A 20,286-nucleotide genomic window follows, 5' to 3' on the forward strand; every position below is an offset into this window, starting at 1 on the left:
CAACTGCCCCCCGCCGCCATGCTCCCGCACTGCCCGCCCAGAAAGACCCTATTACCCTTCGGCCAATCGTCCGATGCCCACGGCCGTCCAGCTACTACCAACCCCCCCCGTGGACGAGCCACTGGGCCCTATCAACCTGGTCATGCCCAGGGACGGGGCCGGGGGGAGGCCTGTAGTAACGCATACCTCAGTCAACGAGTCCCACGACGCACGAACAGCGCAGAGCAGTCAGGAAGAAACGCGGCGAGAAGAGACCGGACAAAGCCACGCTGTCCCAGATAAAGGCCCTGGGTCCGCCTCCCGCCCTTCGCGCTCACCCTTCATTGGCCGCTTCATAAAGGGGCGGCACCCGGGCCGGCGCGCTAACGTTCTACTCGCGCGGCATGTGGCACTAGGACGCTGTCTCGCGTTATCTCCCCTTCGCGTCGCGCGGCCAGCGGCAGAGTTCTGATACTTCGTCTTCGGTCTGTGCGATGATCATTTGTACTCCAGCAGCTAAAATGTACCAGGCAGTAGACCTACTGAAGAGGACCCGTCCTACTTCAGAAAGGGAGAGGATGTCCTGCAAGTGAGACGAAACATATTTTATGCAACACTTTGTATAAGGAGGGAGAAATTGCCAGTTTGTGTTCAATACCACACAGTCTTAAATGAGCTTGAGTTTGCTTGATTTTCATGTCAAAGCGTTTTTGAACAATTTCAGAAACTGAAGCAGGAACACAAATACCAAACATGATCTGTGTGCTGGCAGGGACGGCAGCCTTGGTACATGGGAGGTAAAAAACGCCGACCCTGCGGTCTACACTGAAACGCTGACCTGTTTGGGAGAGATCACTCACAAGCATCTTACAGTTTCCTGAAGCAGCAAAACAGTAAATCAAGGGAATTGGAGCCTTAACACCAGAGATTGCTAAGAATTGCACGGGGAGGCTCAGAGACATGCACACAAAGCATTGTCATACCAGCTTGCACATTTTTTACTTGCTATTTTCTCCTTGACATATTATATTCCACATCACTGTGTCATTTTCCACATTGTTATGACAGTTTAACATTGTCCCCAGCAAACAACCAAGACAGTCTTCGTATTGCATTGTCCAATTTTAAATTGCAATTCCAGTTTTACGTTACTTCCTTGTGATGCATGTTTCGTCCGCCCTCAGAGATTGTCAATGCTAATCTCCCTATTGCACAAAATAACCACTCATTACCACAACACTTTACACCTAGAGAACTGCCATCCCACTTTCCACACAGCCCCGGTTCACTGCTTGTTTCTACGTCCCCATATTGAGTTCCATTTAGGCTCACAAAAATGTAATTTTAGGTTCTACATTGCAATACCATTTTACACATTGCCATGCTAATTTCCACAAAGCCAACCCAATTATATATTGACCCTAAAAATGTATATTGCTTTTTTATACCTAGCTAAACAAATTTCCAGAATGCGATTCCGGTTTCCACATTGCCATGCCAGTTTCACATTGTATCTGTTAAGCATATAGGCCTGTGCCAACTTCTGCATTGTGACCGATCATTTTCAGGCTACTACCCACATTGTCCAGAGCAGCACAAGTGCAATACTCCATTTTAACATTGCTTCTCTTTAGTTTGGCATGTCAGTTAAACATTTCAGTGTCATTTTTACGTTGCTGTGTCCACATTGACGTGCCAGTTTCCATTTTGCTACTCCTGTTTTCATGTTGTGCCAGCTAGGCACATATTTTCATGCTAGGTTGTAAATTGCTCCAAAATTGCACGTGCCAGTTTACAAACGACCTTGCAATTTTTTCATTATTTCCCATGTCAGCTTCCTCCTCAAAATGACAGTTTGCACATTGCCTTTACAGAATGTCATGGCATTTCTCATGTTACCCTACGTAAGCGTGTATTTATATGACACTTGCTACACTGCCCGTAGGAAATTTCCAGTTTGTACATTGCCCTAGAAAATTGTTGTGCTACATACCGAAAGTACTGTCAAAGTACAGAACATCCTAAAATGCACAATAAACTGGATGTCGGCCAACCGCCTCAAGATCAATCCGGATAAGACGGAGCTGTTGGCTGTCACCAATGACGCCAACCCCTGGAACTGTCTTTTTTGGCCATCCGAGTTGGGCAAATACCTAGAGCCAGCCACGGTAGTTAAAAGCTTGGGAATAAAAATTGACAACAAACTAACCTTGGCTCCACAGGTATCCACCACAGTCTGGGTCTGTTCTAACATAATAACGAGTGGTAGTAGCACTTATCTTATCCCGATTGGATTATGGTAACTCGCTCTACTAAGGACTCCCAGACTACCAATTGGCCAGACTCCAGACCACTATGAGCGACGCGGCTCGGCTTGTGTTTAAAGTCCCACGTCGCACTCATGCCTCCCCCCTTCTGCGCCAACTCCACTGGCTCCCTATCAGACAGAGGATTAAGTTCAAGGGTCTGTGCATTGCACATAAAGCCATCTATGGCAAGACACCGATATACATAAGAAACAGCTTAACTAACCACGCCCCAACCAGAGTACTCCAATCCTCGGAAGCCAGGATGCTAGTTTGCCCCCGCTCTCGCCTGTCTTCCATGGGAGGCAGAGCCTTCTCGTCTATCATTCCACAGATCTGGAATAGACTGCCTGACAACTTCCGTAAAGAGCACTCCCTGTTACTTTTTAGGAAACAACTCAAAACCCTTCTGTTCAAGGAAGCCTGGGGTTCACAGTAAAGTACCGCCTCCCCACCCTCAACCTTAAGCAGGCCCCTCTCTCAAAGCGCTTAGAGACCGTTGGTGATAATGCGCTATATAAATTACAATTACAATGTTTGTTTTCTTGGACCTTAGAAAATTGCCTCGTTGTTTTTTCCCAATGCAGATGCCACATCGGTTTCCAGATTGTCCTAAAAAAGTTAAAGAATAAGTTTGGATATTTGAGATTCCGTACTTGTTTGTCTTGCTTGAATACGCCTTTATGAAACTATTTCTTCATTGGTTTTAGGAGTGTAAGGACTGTGTCTTAGTCAGCTTCTTTTATCACTTACCAAGTGCTCATTGCCCCTTCTCTAAGGACTGTGTGATACTCCAGTCTGTTGAGTTGTTATGGACAAATGTTGAGCATTTTTTCCAATCTGTGGCTGATCTTGAATATGGTCCAATGGGGAGTAGTGGCTGTAAAAACATCCATGAGTATGTCCTTAGTAAAGTTCAATTTTTAACATTGCTATATTGAGTACAACTCGTTTCTACAGTTTAGAACAATCTCAATTAAAATGCGATATTAACAAAACTAGAAAAAATATTTCAGGTAAAGATTAACAAAATGTAAAGCAAATTAAGAAAGGGCAAACTAGTTCGATTGCAAAGCTAATAACAATAGAGACCCTAAATTAGATGTAACTACATCAAAACATCTGGCGGATAAGTCATTGTAACATTTTTAGACAAAGTCTACATTAATTATACATTTGCTTGCTAAATCCATTAAAAGGTGTGCACGTGCACTGAACTATGTTTCGCCGACGTCCAAATATTTCTTAGCATTTTCAACAATGTGCGCACCAGAATTTACTACAATGTTTTTTAAATAATGACATCTTACAGTAGTCTCACTCGGACAAGCCCAAGGCATGTGAGATGCACTTTCACAGAGTAAGTAACAGTCTCAAGATCTTCTTAACTCTACTAATACTAGTCCATGTAGCAATAAGAGATTCCAGTTCGAGATGACAAATCTAACTTGCATGAAGCCTTCTTGTTCCTCAGGGCCCATTGTTGCAATAAGATATCTCTGAGGTTGGAGTAATTATCACCTACCATTCAATTTCAAAAAATGTTTAAGCTCTGCAATGTTATAAGATCAGAATCAAGATTAAGTTCCTTACACTTTGAAGAAAGATATTATTTCAATTGTAACTTAGCTCACACATATCCTCTGTTCTAGATAAAGACAAAAACAGACCTAATTCTGTCTTATGTCTCCTATTGCTTTATCTCCAGCTCTACTGGTCATGCAGTAGCATTTGTTTTATATGCTTTTCTAGTCTGTTAGTCTAGATTAAAAGCGCACACTAAGCAGCTTCTGTGCTTGCCTCAGACCTACCCATCTCCAAGAGCAACAGAGGTCAGGGCGTTGCCATGCTAAGTTTAAAAAAAGCATCAAATGAATTATATTCTAATAAATTCAGTGTTGGGTTGATCTTCCCTACAAAAACAATGGTGGATGCATAAATCAGTATAGACTTTACTTTATGATTTTAACCGTAGCAACGATTCGGCAAAGTGTCCTTCACAGCGTTTATTCAAGAAGGTTAAACCTGCTGTAATACTTTGCATTAAGATTGTAGCAAGCTGTTACCTTAGCCTAAGGCGGACATGACCAATACTCCAAGAAAGCTATAAGATTTAACTTTATATTCTGACAGTGTGTTGACCATGAATCGCTTTTTTTCTTCATCCAATAGTTTAGTTTATATTAACATTAGATTAATTCTCTATATTATAATTGTACAATTTATTCAGCAGTCTGTGCAGACCAACTGGAATTCGGGCCAAATCTATGTAAGTTCTTAGCGGTCGCAAGCACTCTTATTTGTACAGAGTGCTTACAACAGCTAATAAGTTATTTTCAATGTACTAAGCTCATTTTATTAGCCACTAAAGCTTTACCAACTCCTAAAATGTGTTTCCTTATGTATAATAAATTGCAGTTTGGAAGGCCTGTTGTGGCCATCCCTACCAATTTGTGATTCAGCTCCCTAAGTTGAGTGTTTTGCAACTGGAATTTTGGTCTCAAACCATTGAAATGTTAAAAAATCCTAAGTTGTTGTGGTAAATCATCCACTAAGGGGAATAAGCTCACTGCAACTTTTCAAACATAAAAACTTTTTTTTTAATTTAAATACATTTAAAAGCAACCCCTTTTCTTTTAATAAATGGAATAGTCATCTGCTGCCCCTTACTGGCAACCACCCCTGTGATTTCAGCCAGTTACACTGATTTGCAAATTGCAACCAGCCTAATTAATATTCACTGGGCAGGTTGGACTGGAACTCGCTAATATTCGATACATAGGTTGGTTTACAAAAAACATAGTGGCTGCAAAAAGAAGAGTCTCAATTTACATGCACGTTTTACTTTCAGTATCTTATACATCTGGGCCTAAATCATTTGAATACATCATAAGATTCAGCGGATAACTTCCCACTTTGGGCCAGAGACTATTGACTTTTTCTTTTAAGAACGAGCTGGAAATTCCCAAATAAAGCTTGAAAAGGGAATAAAACAATCACACAGCCCTGTTTTAAGGCTATTTAGAATTCTATTAGTACTGGTACAGCCCTCTGCAAAACAAACCTTCACCCAGGTATTGAGATTTGGAATGCCCTTGCGTTCAAGCAGCCCATGGTTAGCTTCTAGTCTTGAAACACACAAAAGGTAATGTAAAGCTGCCTGCAATTTGTCTAACCACTGGCAACAGCTCGGGGTAGAACTCCCACCCTTCATTCTTTTTCTCACCATGCCACCTCAGTTTGGACCCAGTCTTATGCAAATCAGTCTTGACCATGCTTGCAATGGGAACAGTGCGTCCAAACTGCCAAGCCAGGTTCCTCACTGAATCGGAATACAAGCAACCACTAGTCTTATCAGATCAGTCCATAACAATTGATGATTTCCTTAGTTAAAGGCGAATGAATAATCAACCATGCAAGTTCACAAGTATAAACTTTTATATGAGGCTTTTTATATGAAACAACGTAACACAAATATGTTATTAATCTTGGTGCATCCCCCTCCCAATGCCTGCTTGCTTAGTAAGAAGTAACTCCTTTTCAGTAATCCATTATTGAAGATGGTTTATTTACTTTAATATATAAAAATGTAAATACAGATATAGACACACAGACAAGTGTGTGTGTATATATATATATATATATATATATATATATATATATATATATGTTTGTATATATATATATATATGTTTGTATTTCTATATTGACAGTTTCCTATTTGAATTGGTAAAGACTTTGCCATCGTACATTTGTGCTACGAAAGGATTTGTGTGAACTATAGTACTTGATATCACCAGACTCTACACAAGCATATCGCATGAGCATGGACTAGCAGCAACACAGTATTTTCTGAAAGGAAGGTCTTTAAAGTTCTTAGAACATAGTGCCATTCTATTTGAATTTATGAATTTTTGTCTTACTAATAAAAAAAATGTATTCCAAAAACAATTGTACAGACAGATACATGGCACGGCCATGGGCACCTTCTTCGCCCTCAGCTATGCAAATCTTTTCATAGGCTGGTGGGAGAAGCAGGTGGCCTGGTCGGATGCTAATGAAGCATGGGTTGCATGTGTAGTTGGGTGGTAGAGGTACATAGATGACTTGTTCATCTTATGGAAAGGTCCACAGAGCGAAGCAGAACTATATATCAAAGTTCTGAATCAGAATAATGTAAAACTTCACTTCAGCGGTGAGATTAGTGCAATTGAGGGGAATTTCTTAGATCTAAAGATCTTTATTGCGGAAGGACAAATCTGTACCACACTCTATCGGAAACCAACAGCTGGAAATTCGGTATTAGAAGCCACCAGTAACCATCCCCGTCCTCTGAAACGAAGTATCCCCTATGGGTAATCACTTTGATTAAAAAGGAATTACACTAGACAAGATGACTATGAAAAGGAAGTTTTGGGCACCCTAGAAAGTTTTAAAAGTAGAGGGTACACAGAGAATGTTCTTATTCAAGCTCAAGAAATAGCATCAAAAATATCTCGTAATACACTTTTAAGAGCTAGAATTCCCAAAGAAGAAATAACAAATGAGTTCAGACTTATTACTACATTCTCAAACGATGCAGCATCGCTGAGTAGAAATATGCAGCGCCATTGGAATATTTTGAGATCCTGTGATTGGTAAATCTATCCAAGATGTTCCAAAAATAACTTGCAGGAAGAGTCGCTTGATTAAAGATACTATAGTTCAGAGCCATCTACCCTCAATAGTGCCCAATCCTAGAATAAATGATATCACAGGATTTTTCTCCTGCACTCAATGCAAAGCATGCAAGAATAGCACGAAGGTGCTCACATACAACGTACCTGGATGCAGAAGACTTAGAAACATCACCAACTTTGTCATGTAATACACCATATTGTGTATAGTTTGAAATGTCCGTACCAACTATTAGATATTTTAAGCATTATGCATTGGTCAAAACCTCGTATTTTAGAGTATGTACGAGCAATTTAGAAAACTGATCCAGCATACCTAGTCGCTAGACATTTTGCCACCCATCATAACAGCAATAGGAATCTCCTGTGTTATTTCTGCATAGATCACATTCTGATAAATGAAAGAGGAGGGGACAGAGTGAAAAGATTAAGACGCTTAGAGTCCAGATATATTGTAAACCTGCAAACTAAGATCCCATTTGGCCTAAACACCGAAGAACTTGCCATACACTTAGGTTGAGAAAGTCCGTATATTCTAAGTTAAGTCTTTTTTATAGGATGTGTCTTTTTGATACTAATCTGTAGGAAATTGCCATATTTGATGATTTCTAACAATGAGAGAAAAATCTTGTTATGGAGCTTGGGCCATCCCATGTAGAGTCAAAAAGATCTACATTTGAACACATTAATTGTAACAGTAATGGATGAAATAACTTGAGCTCATTCAGAGCGAGATAGTGATACTCAAAATATTAGGACCCTTATGCAGTTGGCAGTAGGATATATAAATAGAACTAAATATTTGGGTTAAACTCAATAATTGGTTTTGTGCACAATTATGAAATGAGTATAGGAAGAATTGAATTGGTATCACTTTTTACTAGAAACATAGATGTTCCAACATGGCAGACAGTATGAAGATATTTGTCTCATGTTTTTCCATTTCTTTTTACTTTCTTTCCCTCTTTTTCTTTGTTTCCTTCAACTATCACTATCCCAGATTAGAGGATAATAGACAGATAATTTGGTTGAGAAGATCTAAGGCTCATTCAACTAGATCATAAACTTGATGTGCAGACGGAACGTGTCTTATATATATACTAGCAGCCCGCCCCAGCGTTGCCTGGGGCAGAAGGGGGCTGGGGGCAGCATTCCAGGCTTGCGTGCACCATACCTCAGCGCTTGTTCCCAGTCGCACAAACCCAAGTCAAGTCAAGTCACAGAACTTATATAGCGCACTACATACCCAGAGGGTCTCAAGGCGCTAAGGGAGGGGAGAAGGATTACTTATCAAATATCCACGTTTTAAGTTGCTTTCTGAATGCTAGGTGGTTCTGGGTAAGGCGAAGGTAAGTGGGGAGTGAGTTCCATGTTTTAGCTGCCAGGTATGAGAAGGATCTGCCTCCCATGGTGGACTTGTTGATGCGAGGTACGGTGGCGAGGGCTTGGCTGGAAGAACGTAGTTGGCGGGAGGGGGTGTAGAAGGACAGTCGTGAGTTGAGGCATTCTGGTCCGATGTCGTAGAGTGATTTGTGTGCGTGGGTTAGCAGTCGGAAAGTGATCCTCTTATTGACGGGTAGCCAGTGGAGGTCTTTCAGGTGACCAGAGATGTGTTCGTTACGCGGGATGTCTAATATGATCCTGGCTGAGGCGTTTTGGATTCGTTGGAGTTTCTTCTGGAGTTTAGCGGTAGTACCTGCGTAGAGGGTGTTTCCGTAGTCCAGTCTGCTCGTGACCAGAGCATGGGTGACTGTTTTTCTGGTTTCGGTGGGGATCCAGCGAAATGTTTTTTTGAGCATGCGAAGAATGTTGAAGCAGGATGAGGATACGGCGCTGACTTGTCTGTTCATTGAAAGTGAAGAATCCAGGATAACGCCTAGGTTCCGTGCATGGTCTGTCGGGATGGGTGCTTTTCCAAGGGCTTCCGGCCACCAAGAGTCGTCCCATGCCGAGGGGGATGTACCTAAGATGAGGACTTCTGTTTTATCTGAGTTCAGTTTCAGACGGCTGTGTTTCATCCATTCGGCAACTTCTTTCATTCCTTCATGTAGGTTAGTTTTGGCGGTGCTGGGGTCATTGGTGAGAGAAAGGATCAGTTGAGTGTCATCCGCGTAAGAGATGATGTTGAGGTTGTGTTGGTGAGCGATGGCCGTGAGGGGGCTCATGTATACGTTGAAGAGGGTGGGACTGAGTGAGGATCCTTGTGGTACGCCGCAGATGACTTCAGTGGCCTCGGACTTGAATGGTGGAAGGCGGACTCTCTGGGTTCTTCCGGTGAGGAACGAGGTGATCCATTCAAGAGCTTTTCCTTGTATTCCGATGTTTCTGAGGCGTTGTAAGAGGGTGCTGTGGCAGACTGTGTCGAAGGCTTCAGAGAGGTCGAGGAGGATGAGGGCGACTGTGTCTCCATTGTCCAGAAGAGTTCGAATGTCGTCTGTTGCTGCGATGAGGGCGGTCTCAGTGCTGTGTTTTGCTCGGAAGCCAGATTGTGAGGAGTCGAGGGATTTGTTGGCTTCGAGGAAGGCGGCGAGCTGGTTGTTGACAGCTTTCTCGATGACTTTGGCTGGGAAAGGAAGGAGCGATATGGGGCGGTAATTTTTGAGTTCGGTGGGGTCCGCTGTGGGTTTTTTCAGAAGGGCGGTGAGTTCATCGTGTTTCCAGCTTTCCGGGAAGGTGGCGGAGTTGAAGGAGCAGTTGATGACGTCTCGGAGGTGCGGTGCTATGACGGAGTCTGCTTTGTTGAAGATGTGGTGAGGACATGGGTCTGTGGGGGATCCTGAGTGGATGGAGTTCATCAGGCGGATGGTGTCTTCAGTGGAGATTGGGTTCCAGTCGTTAAGGGTGTTTAAGGGGGGAGAATGTTCAGCATATGGTTGGGTGGGTTGGTCTCCGGGTTGGTTGTCGAAGCTGTTGTGGATGTCTGCAATTTTGTTGTGGAAGAATAAAGCCAGGGAGTCGCAGAGGGCTTGAGAGGGGGTGGTGTCGTTGGAGTTGGCCGAGGGATTGGTAAATTCCTTGACGATGTTGAAAAGTTCTTTGCTGTTGTGGGCGTTGTTGTCTAGTCGATCCTTGAATGCTGTTTTCTTGGCCTTCCGGATTAGTTGGTGGTGTGTGCGGGTGGCGTTTTTGAAGGCGTCCTTGGTGCTAGTGGTTGCGTCTTTTTTCCAGGCCTTTTCAAGGGAGCGGCAGAGTTTCTTGGATTTCTTAAGATCATCGTTGAACCATGAGGCCTTCTTGCTGCCAGGTTTGCTTTGGCGTTTTTTCAGTGGTGCTAGGATGTCAGCGGTGTTGGATAACCATAGGGTGAAGTTGGCGGCGGCTTGGTCTGGGTTAGAAGAGTGGGCTGGGGTGTTTAGAAGGAGCGATGAGGAGATCTGGTCGATGGTGATTTTGTTCCAGTTTCTTTGCAGAGATGGTTGGAGGTGTTTGATGGGTTTCGGCTTGTTGTAGGTGAAGTGAACGCAGCTGTGGTCAGTCCAGAGGAGATCCGTAGTGTGGCTGAAGGAGACATGATTGCTGGAGGTGAAGATGGGGTCGAGTGTGTGACCTGCGATGTGGGTGGGGGAAGTGACCAGTTGTTTAAGTCCGAGGTTGTCCAAGAGGGTGGTGGTGTTGCGGTCGTTGTTCTTTTCAAGGTGAAAGTTGAGGTCTCCCAGAAGGATGTAATCTTTGGAGGGGAGCGCGTGTGGAGTGATGAAGTCCGTGATGTCTTCACTGAATTTTGCGCGAGGTCCAGGTGGTCTGTAGAGGAGGGTGCCTCTGAGTGTGGTCTTGGGGTCGATGTGGATCTGGAAGTGAAGGTGTTCAGAGTTGGCGAGGTTGACGTCAGAGCTGGTTGAGATGTGGATTGATTTTTTATGGACGATAGCGATTCCTCCTCCTGTGTGGCCGGTACGGTCCTTGCGTGTGATCTTATAATCTTCAGGGATGGCAATGGTGATGTCTGGGGCGGAGGAGGCGTTCATCCATGTTTCTGTTAGGAAGGCGACGTCTGGAGAGATGGTGTCTAGTAGATTCCAGAGGTCAATGGCGTGTCTGTGGACCAATCGGGTGTTGAGAAGGATGCATTGTAGGTGGTTGGGGTCGGGAATCTGTGGTGTGGTCGTAGCGGAAATGGTGTCGGTGCCGATGAATTTGCAGGAGTAGCAAGAGAAAGGTCCATGGGTGTGTCCAGGAGCGGCTTGGACGCAGTTGGAGGCGCGACCGGGGTTAAGGGCTAGGAGGGTGGCGGCATCGTAGGTAATGCGGCGAGGGGCAGGGGGTCTGGCGCTGGGCGCGGTCCAGGCGCGGACGGGTGTAGACGGGCTTACCTTTGGCGCACCTTCGGCGTGTACGTAGCGCGTGGACGCTGCGCGTGGGACCATCTGTCATTAATACACTTTGAGGGGGGAAGGGGCATGGGAGGGGCAGCAGGGAGGCGGGAGCGGTGCGAGGAGGAAGGGCTCTGAGCAACAACAACAAACAAAATGGAGGTAGAGACAAGTCGAGTGAGGCTGGGGCACAGAAAAAGGTCACAGGCGCTTTAAATATGCAGATAAAGATTGAAGTAACCAGGTAGAGCGCAGCTCCGTTTCCGTCGCGCTAATTAAATGGCCTGAATTATGTTGCGCTGCAGAATGCCTGAAACGTGCCACACACAGAGCGGACTGAGCAGTAAATCACTAGCGCTGAGACAGATTCACAATTACAAGTGCTAATGCAGGATACAAATCGCCAATCTCAAATCACAATGCAGAGAACAAATCACTAATGCAGAGAACAAATCACGAATGTAAATGCACAGGTACACAGATGGTTTGAGGAGAGGGTAACGATACCGTCAGGAGCCAGGCCCCCGCTCCAGTCCGCCTCACTTCACCACCCCCCACTACACCAAGCCAGTCTACACGCCCCACTGCAGTCCGCTATCCCGCTCCATTCCGCCTCACTTACCGCTCCTCCCCGCGTACTTCACCGCTCCTTCCCGCGTTTCACATACCTCATGGCGCTGCAGTCTTGCTACGTTCTCCGCTCCTCCATGCGCTGTTGTCCTCCATTCCGCTCCAGTCCGCCTTACTTCACCGCGGTTCACGTACCTCATTCCCTCCAGTCTGGCTAAGTTTTCCGCTCCTCCCCGTGCTGTTGTCCGCTCCTCCTCGCGTTCCTGTCCTCCGATGATGTCCGCACGCACGTTGTTAGCACACACGGCCGGCGCTACTTCTTAGGGACTACTTTTTTAAAATTGTTTATTTTTTAAATAACATTTATTTTTATTTTTTTATAGCCTATGTCCATCTACTGGACCCCCCCTTTCCAACGCTGTATTGGCTGTTGCGATTGGTGGTGTACTTTTCGAGTTTACCTGGCTCAAAGGACACAGTTCTCTCTTTATAATAGTAGTATAGATATATATATCTGTAAATATTGATGTGACCAAAATAGATCATGCAATGTGATATATCATGGAAATAATTAATATTTAATGAAAAATGAAATATGGGAAATGTGGAAACAAGTAAATATAAATGCACTGCCTATGTAACTTTGAATTTGTTAAATGCAGAGCATTTAAAGATGGCGGCCGTTATCTTTTAAAGCTGTTTCTTGCATTTGTGTCCTATTTCTATGACTATGCTCAAATAGGAAGTGATATGGATTGTATATAAAAAAACACAGTAAAACTGCAATGCACTGAATGTTGATAAAGGCGTTTGCCGAAACGCGTTTGTTGTTCCCGTAACCTGAGAATAAAAACGGGTTATTATCCAGTATTGGGGTATCTTTCATAGATTCACATGCCTGAATCATTCCCCGTCGTCGAGGCGGGAGTCCCACGGTAAAAATATATACAATAGCAGTGCCTAAAAATTTCTTGTAGTAGACTGGAAAAGCCTAAAGGCCTAGCTAGGCCCAAAACTTAGCAGCCTATCTACCTCATTATGTAAAAAGACCTGAAATAGTAGCCTCAGCCAATCAGCTGTCCTCACCCTCTAGAACCTTCCCAGCTCAGGCAGTTCTCCTCAGATTTTCACTGCACTTCGTGTGTAAGGGAGTCTCCCTGAGTGCCTACTCAGCTTTTGTCTCTTATTTCTTCAAAATGTCAGAAAAGAAGGCTCTTTTCAAGGCTTGTGGAACCTGCTATAAGAAGACGACCAGCACTCTGACTGCATCTATTGTCTGCACCCCGCACATGTGGAGAAGTGTGGCTCAGGGGTTAGAGGCGGCAGACCGGAAGCTGAGATCGGCCCTGGACCAGGGTTCAATTCCCCGCCTCGGCGGGTCTTGGGCTCAAAAATTCCACGGACTCGATAATTCTCGCTCCGGTGCCTTCTCGACTCACGGGTTCACACTCTGCGACTCTGGGCAATAGCTTGCTTAATCTCCACAACGGCCCCTCGCGGCGGGATGCCTGGCTTTCACCTTGTGGATACCCTGCCGGGGTTATCTCACAGGGGAATACCAGGACGGGTTCCCTAAGCAAGCGCTTAGATACTGACCTCAGTCAGTGATTTGCGCTATATAAATACATGTACATTTACATTTACATTTACATGTTGTGAAGGATTGTAGAATTTGCCGTACCTTCCCTTCAAAAACTATCAGGGATAGAGAGGCAAGGGTTCTTTTGTGGTTAAAATCATCTTCCACAGAGGATGAGGACAAGGCCTCTACCTCCAGGAAGAGAGCCAGATCCAGAGAGAGCTCTTCTCCTGAGAGGAAGAAAAAACTTAAACCCTCTCAAAGAGTCTCAGAACCCTCAAAGAGTGCATCGTCTCCTTAAAGACCGTCCACTGTGAGTACATCCCAGACTAAGACTGTTTCTCTGGTGTCTATTCACACTACTACTTTGACTTCTACCTCTTCAACTTCTTCTGCTACGGTCACCACTTCGGCTATTACTTCACCTCTGGTGTCTGCTAAAATGTTGTCGTCGCCTGTGAAGCCTGGCTCGACGAAGGGCCAATTGCCGTCAAAATCATCGTCGGCTGTCCCGTCGACGACGGCTCCGTCGACGAAGGTTCCTTCAGCCATGTCGACGAAGGCCCCGTCGACGAAAACAGGCCCGTCGACGACAGTTCCGTCGACGAAGACATCATCGACGGCCTCGTCCACGAAGGACTCGTCGACGAAGACACCATCGACGACCTCAGCGACAAAGAGTTAGTCGACGAAGAGGATTAGTCTACGAAGACTTCGACGGCCTCGTCGACTAGGTTACCATCGACGGCAACATCAATAACGTCCACAACAGCTCCATTGACGGAAATACCATTGACCGTTCCGTCGACAACAATTCCAATGACAACAGGTTCGTCATCATCGACTTCTACGAAAATGATGGCATCAGCTCATCTGCTGCACAGCTCACCTCCGACGAGGGTGCAATATACCCGCTTCCAAGTGAAGACTTATCAGAGGGACTACTCTCACATTTCTCCACTCTTACCATCACACCTTTTGGAGACATATGTGGAGGATGATTCGGATAACGGCGAAGAGGATGAGGGACCTTTTGGGGTTGCCCGTCATCCTTCACAATTGAACATCAAGTATCAGGAGGAAGATGAGGACGATGACCAGGGGCATTATGAGAATGAAGCCTTTTCAACGCCATATCATTACCCCCATACCAGACCTCCTCGTTCGGAGGACACAAGTCATCTGCTATCTACCTTAATTCAAGACTTGCAAGCTATGTTGGCAGACTATCGCCAGAGATTTCCTCCAACTCCACTTGCACCTGTTGTGCCGCCTGTCCCAGTGGACATGCCCAGGCCTCCTTTGCCGCGAGCTTCATTGTCACCAAGGCAGGATACTGGCCCTACACCCCAAGATGACACGGATACCTCTTCTCATGATGAGGATGATGGCAGGGAATAGGGCGAGTTGCCAGATCATACACCTACGGATCCGTGGGATGATTGTCATTCCCATGCCTTCACCGCCTGCTCCACGCCCGTCAGATTCTCCGCCTGAGGATATTGGCGGATTTCATAATATTATGCAACGTGCGGCTAATAGATTTGAATTGTCTGTCACGGTTGAGCAGTCTGACTGCTTTTTGCATGACTTTAAACAGGGGTATCGCAGAATTACCAGAGCTATCCCTATTATTGATTACGTTTGGAAAGAGGGCCTCCGCATCATGAAAACGTCTGCTTCCAGTCCTTCCAAGAATTGAAAAGGAAGTGTCGAGCGCCACCTGATACTCCATCTTGCTTAATAGGACACCTTCGTCCGGACTCGGTCATATCACAGGCAGCACAGCAGAGGCCCAAGAACCCTTCAACTCCTATTTCGACGCCACCTGACAAGGAAGGCAGGAGACTAGATGCAATAGGGAAGAAGTTCTCTGCAAATGCAGCAGCCTCCATTAAGGCAGCTAATTCGTTAGCAATTTTGGCCCGTTATGATAGGCAGATGCGGTCAGATCTGTCGGAGTTCCTTGATCTGATCCCTGAGGATCGTCAACAGGAGGTACTCAGGATCGTGCTTAAGGGAGAAAGGGTGGCATCGCAAATTATTGATTGCGCCCTTGATATTTCGAACACCAACTTTAGGCAATTGGCGGGAGCAGCAGTCCTCTGGCGTCAAGGTTGGCTCAAGGCTACCACCTTCAGACCTGAGGTCCAGACGGAGATCTTGGACATGCACATCGATGACGCTTTGGTGGCAATAAAAACAGATACAGACACTGCAAAATCATTAGGTACCCTACAATACAAGAGAGTGTCCTTTAGAGGAGCAAGATGCCGTGGTTACTCCTCCAGACGAAATTATTCCAACAAGCAAAATCGACAGTACCAGGCTTAGTACAAGCAACAGTACTATCAACCTTCCTACAGACAGCCTGCCTCTGGTAGTTTCTTTCGTCAGGGAGGGAAACGGCACTCAAACAATCAAGGGCGTGACTCCAACAAGCGCCAATGAGCTTTGCTGGACGTCAGTCATTTATCCTCCCCTTCCCGTGGGCGCCAAAATTTCCGCCTTTTACCAACAGTGGCGGAAAATAACTTCGGATCAGTGGGTCCTGGATCTTGTCAGCAATGGACACACTCTGGAGTTTTTGCAGAAACCACCAACAGCGCCGCTTAGGGGTCCACCTCCCCATCGTCTTCACTTACTATTCAAAGAGGCCTTAAAGATGCTACACAAGAATGCGATAGAAAGAGTTCCTGCCTCTCAGAAAGGGAAAGGATTTTATTCTCGCTTCTTCCTCGTAGAGAAAAATTCAGGAAAGTGGCGTCCAATATTAGATCTGCGCAAGCTCAACAAATATCTGAAGAAGCAGAGTTTTCGCATGGTAACGCTAGCAGACATTCTGAATTGTCTCAACAAAGGGGACTTTATGGCTTCTCTGGATCTGGAAGACGCCTACTTCCACATCCCTGTTCACCCAAAACACCGCAAATACCTAAGATTTGCAGTGGCTGGCGTCCACTTTCAATTCAAAGTGCTTCCATTCGGCCTGAAATCGGCGCCAAGAATATTTACCAAATGTTTAGCCCCGGTGGCGGCAATCTGAGGTCACAGGGAATACAAGTTTTCCCATACCTCGACGACTGGCTATTAAAAGGACCATCAAGAAACTCCACAATGGAAGCAGTCAAGAGTTCCCTCTCCCTATTCTCAAATCTGGGACTGACCCTCAATTCAAACATATCTCAGCTTCAACCTCGCCAGAGGTTGACCTTCCTGGGAGCGGTGTTGGACACATGCCAGTGCAAAGCGTTCTTGACTCGAGTGTCAAAACAAGCTGCTAAAGCTGGCAAAACAAATATTTGCAAGAAGGTCACTTTCGGTTCGAACATTTGTTTCCCTTCTAGGGATGTGCTCTTCTGCAATCAGCCTCATCCCTTTGGCGAGACTCAGAATGAGGCCACTGCAGGAGGAATTACTTCAACAATGGAGGCAAGTCGACGGATCGTTCGACCGCATCAAAGTAACGTCCAAGATGAAGCACGCCCTTCTTTGGTGGTCGAAGGCGCACAATTTGTCACCGGGCCTCACATTATTCCACGACATACCGGAGTTCACCCTGACGAGGGACGCTTCTATGGAAGGTTGGGGAGGTCCCCTCCAGGACCTTCAGATTCAAGGGCGGTGGTCTCATCAGTACCGGCAGAAGCACATCAACAGCCTGGAGCTGAGAGCCATTTTTCTGTCCCTGCAAGCCTTCCTTCCAAGGATTGCGAATTCGTCAGTGCTGGTGTGCACGGACAATACCACCAGCATGTATTATATAAACAAACAGGGAGGAACGAAATCTCTCACCCTGTCGCTGGAAGCTCAAGAAATGTGGGAATGGGTCATACACCACGGCATATCCCTCAGAGCGGAACATGTGCAAGGTGTCCAGAACTCTCTAGCCGACAACCTCAGCAGGGCTTTCACAGGCTGTCACGAATGGGAACTCGAGCAACATCAAGTGGAGAGGATCTTTCAAACATGGGGAACGCCAACACTGGATCTGTTTGCCACACAGCAGAACAGCAAATGCCTATTTTATGCCAGCAGGTTTCCTCAACAGGGGTCAAGGGGAAATGGCCTTTTGATGAGATGGTCCGGAATATTTGCATACGCTTATCCTCCGATCCCGCTCATTCCGAAAGTACTGCAAAAGATGAAGAGGGGCCATTGCACTCTCATCCTCATTGCTCCCCATTGGCCAAGACAGTATTGGTTTCAGGAACTCCTTCTTCTCTCTCAGCAACCTCCACTTCGTCTCAAGCCGACAGTGTCAATGTTAACAAGAGAGGGGGGCCAGATCAGACACTGATCCTCAATCACTGCACTTGCACGCCTGGCTCCTGACTTCTTAGAGTTCTAGGATCTTAACATCTCCTCAGACTGCAGGGCGATTTTATCACAGGCCTGTGCGCAAAGTACCATCAGGACATATCGTTTTAAGTGGAAGCGATTCTGTTCCTGGTGTGGAGAAAATAATGTTCATCCAATTCAAGCTCCACCTGAAGACATCCTTCCTTATTTACTGTCCTTAGCTAGGGCAGGACTGGTGTTCTCATCCATTAAGGTACATCTGGCAGCAATATCCAGATTCAGAAAGAGTTCCAACAAACCATCATTATGTTCATCATCTTTGATCAAACAATTCCTTAAAGGGCTATTCCGAGCTTTTCCTCCAGTTCGGCCTCCTCCTCCTGAGTGGGATCTTAATATTGTTCTGCCCACCTTCTAAGCACTACTGTCTGCAGTCTGCAACTCATGATGATATAGCAGTTGGAGAAGCGGTGCTGCAGCATCTTCACTAAGGTTAGACTCTTTATAGTCTTTTATTCTTCATTTGACTGTCTTAACCCCTTCCATGCTGCTGACGGAACGGTTCCGTCATGCACTACGGGTGAGCTGTGCGGATGACGGAACCGTTCCGTCATGACTCCGCCCGCGCAAGGCGGAGTCAGCATGGGCGGGGAAAACCGCCCGCACGGAAGGGGTTAAGCATATGTATTTCATTATGATGTTTTAATCTTTTCAAACGCTGTCCTAATCTGTATGTATTTTATGAAGGTTTTTGATGCATATGTTATGTAAACAAGTTGTGCTCTATAACCTTCCAGGTTGTGTGGGGATGTATATGGTTTATTTTGTCTTCCTCTAATGACAAACATGATGTTACTGCTTGCTACTCTGATTCAGGCATGTGAATCTATGAAAGATACCCCAATACTGGATAAGAAAACAAGTTACTTACCTGTAACTACGGTTATCCAGTATTGGTATCTTTCATAGATTCACATGCACCCACCCTCCTCCCCGGCAGGGCAGTTCTGTTTTATGGATACTTAATCTCACTTGTGCTGGGAAAATCTGAGGAGAACTGCCTGAGCTGGGAAGGTTCTAGAGGGTGAGGACAGCTGATTGGCTGAGGCTACTATTTCAGGTCTTTTTACATAATGAGGTAGATAGGCTGCTAAGTTTTGGGCCTAGCTAGGCCTTTAGGCTTTTCCAGCCTACTACAAGAAATTTTTAGGCACTGCTATTGTATATATTTTTACCATGGGTCTCCCGCCTCGACGACGGGGAATGATTCAGGCATGTGAATCTATGAAAGATACCAATACTGGATAACCGTAGTTACAGGTAAGTAACTTGTTCTCTTCTCCTCACTCTTGAGTGCTGTCTCTTCTTTTGTAGTTGGGAGCTTGATGTTTGTCTCGGTCCCACCACTGCAGATTTAGACAGGCACCCTCCTTGGAGATCTCTGCATTTGTGGTGGATTTGAAGCATGAATATATATATATATATATATATATATATATATATATATATATTATAATTCTCATCACAATCCATCAAAGCTATTAAACAAAATGTTCCTCTTCATTCTTCGGGCCCTTTCTGTGAACAGGAGTTCAGTGGCTTCTAATACAGGACGATTTCAGTGTTCTAGTTATTGTTAAGTTTCTATTGACAATGCACTTAATTTTGCCTAATTTACAATTAAAATGGGTAAAATCATTTGAAATTTCCATTACTCAAGGATTCATGCATCTTCTGCCATTAAGTTCCTTCAAAGTCTGCTTTAGCTTGGATAATGCCTTGCTAATACTCTTTTTGTCATTGTAGACTTCGTAACAAGTATTTTTTAATGGATATTTACTTACTGAATGGCCTAAGGTTATTGGCCATTTACACAACTACACACGTTTCCTGTTGAACCAAATTGTGTCTGTTAAATTGCATTGGGCTCTGACGTGTGCATTTGTTGTAGTACATTATGGTACAGAATATGAGCTAAGGCCCTTATGTGTTAACACATTTCCCCATAGAAACAGAATGGAGTCAACTTTTAATTACATCAAGCCATAAGTCCTTACTTTTGTTAGTATATGCAAAATGAAGTTTAGTACTTTCCACATGCCTATTCTCAACATCATCTTAAGGCTTGTGAGAACATTTAATAGATTGACCACCTCTAGTTACAATCTGTTTTTGAGTTGTGTAGTACTACAAATGGCTTCTAACTCTTTTGCCTCAGGATGATGATGATGATCACCAATTATATTTCCATCCATCCTCAATAAGGGAGTCACTAAACTGCACTTAAGAGGTTCTCAGTTACAGTAACAAGTTATGATGCACATCCCATGATCATATTTATCATTCAGACAGCAGATATCATTTAAAAGAATAAGTAACGCTTGTGTTGCATTGTCATACAGGAGGGAGGTGAATATTCATAACAAGTATTCAGCGAGCGTCGGGGTTGCCTATCAATCATGTTAATCTTACACCAAGTTGATATTTTTTATAAACCTCATCAGCACCTGTGTACTTAGTACTGTTAACTTAATTTTCATTAATTCACCTTTGATTGGCACCTT

General features: G+C 44.8%; 1 protein-coding gene across 2 annotated transcripts in view; it reads left to right on the forward strand.

Moving 5' to 3' along the window:
* The window catches only part of MAPRE3 (microtubule associated protein RP/EB family member 3), an 832,303-nt gene that overhangs the window by 181,139 nt on the left and 630,878 nt on the right, over positions 1 to 20,286 (forward strand). The gene's annotated exons all lie outside the window — the stretch shown is intronic.

This window comes from Lissotriton vulgaris, chromosome 6 (genome assembly GCF_964263255.1).
Source record: "Lissotriton vulgaris chromosome 6, aLisVul1.2, whole genome shotgun sequence".
In the NCBI taxonomy this organism is placed as follows: domain Eukaryota; kingdom Metazoa; phylum Chordata; class Amphibia; order Caudata; family Salamandridae; genus Lissotriton; species Lissotriton vulgaris.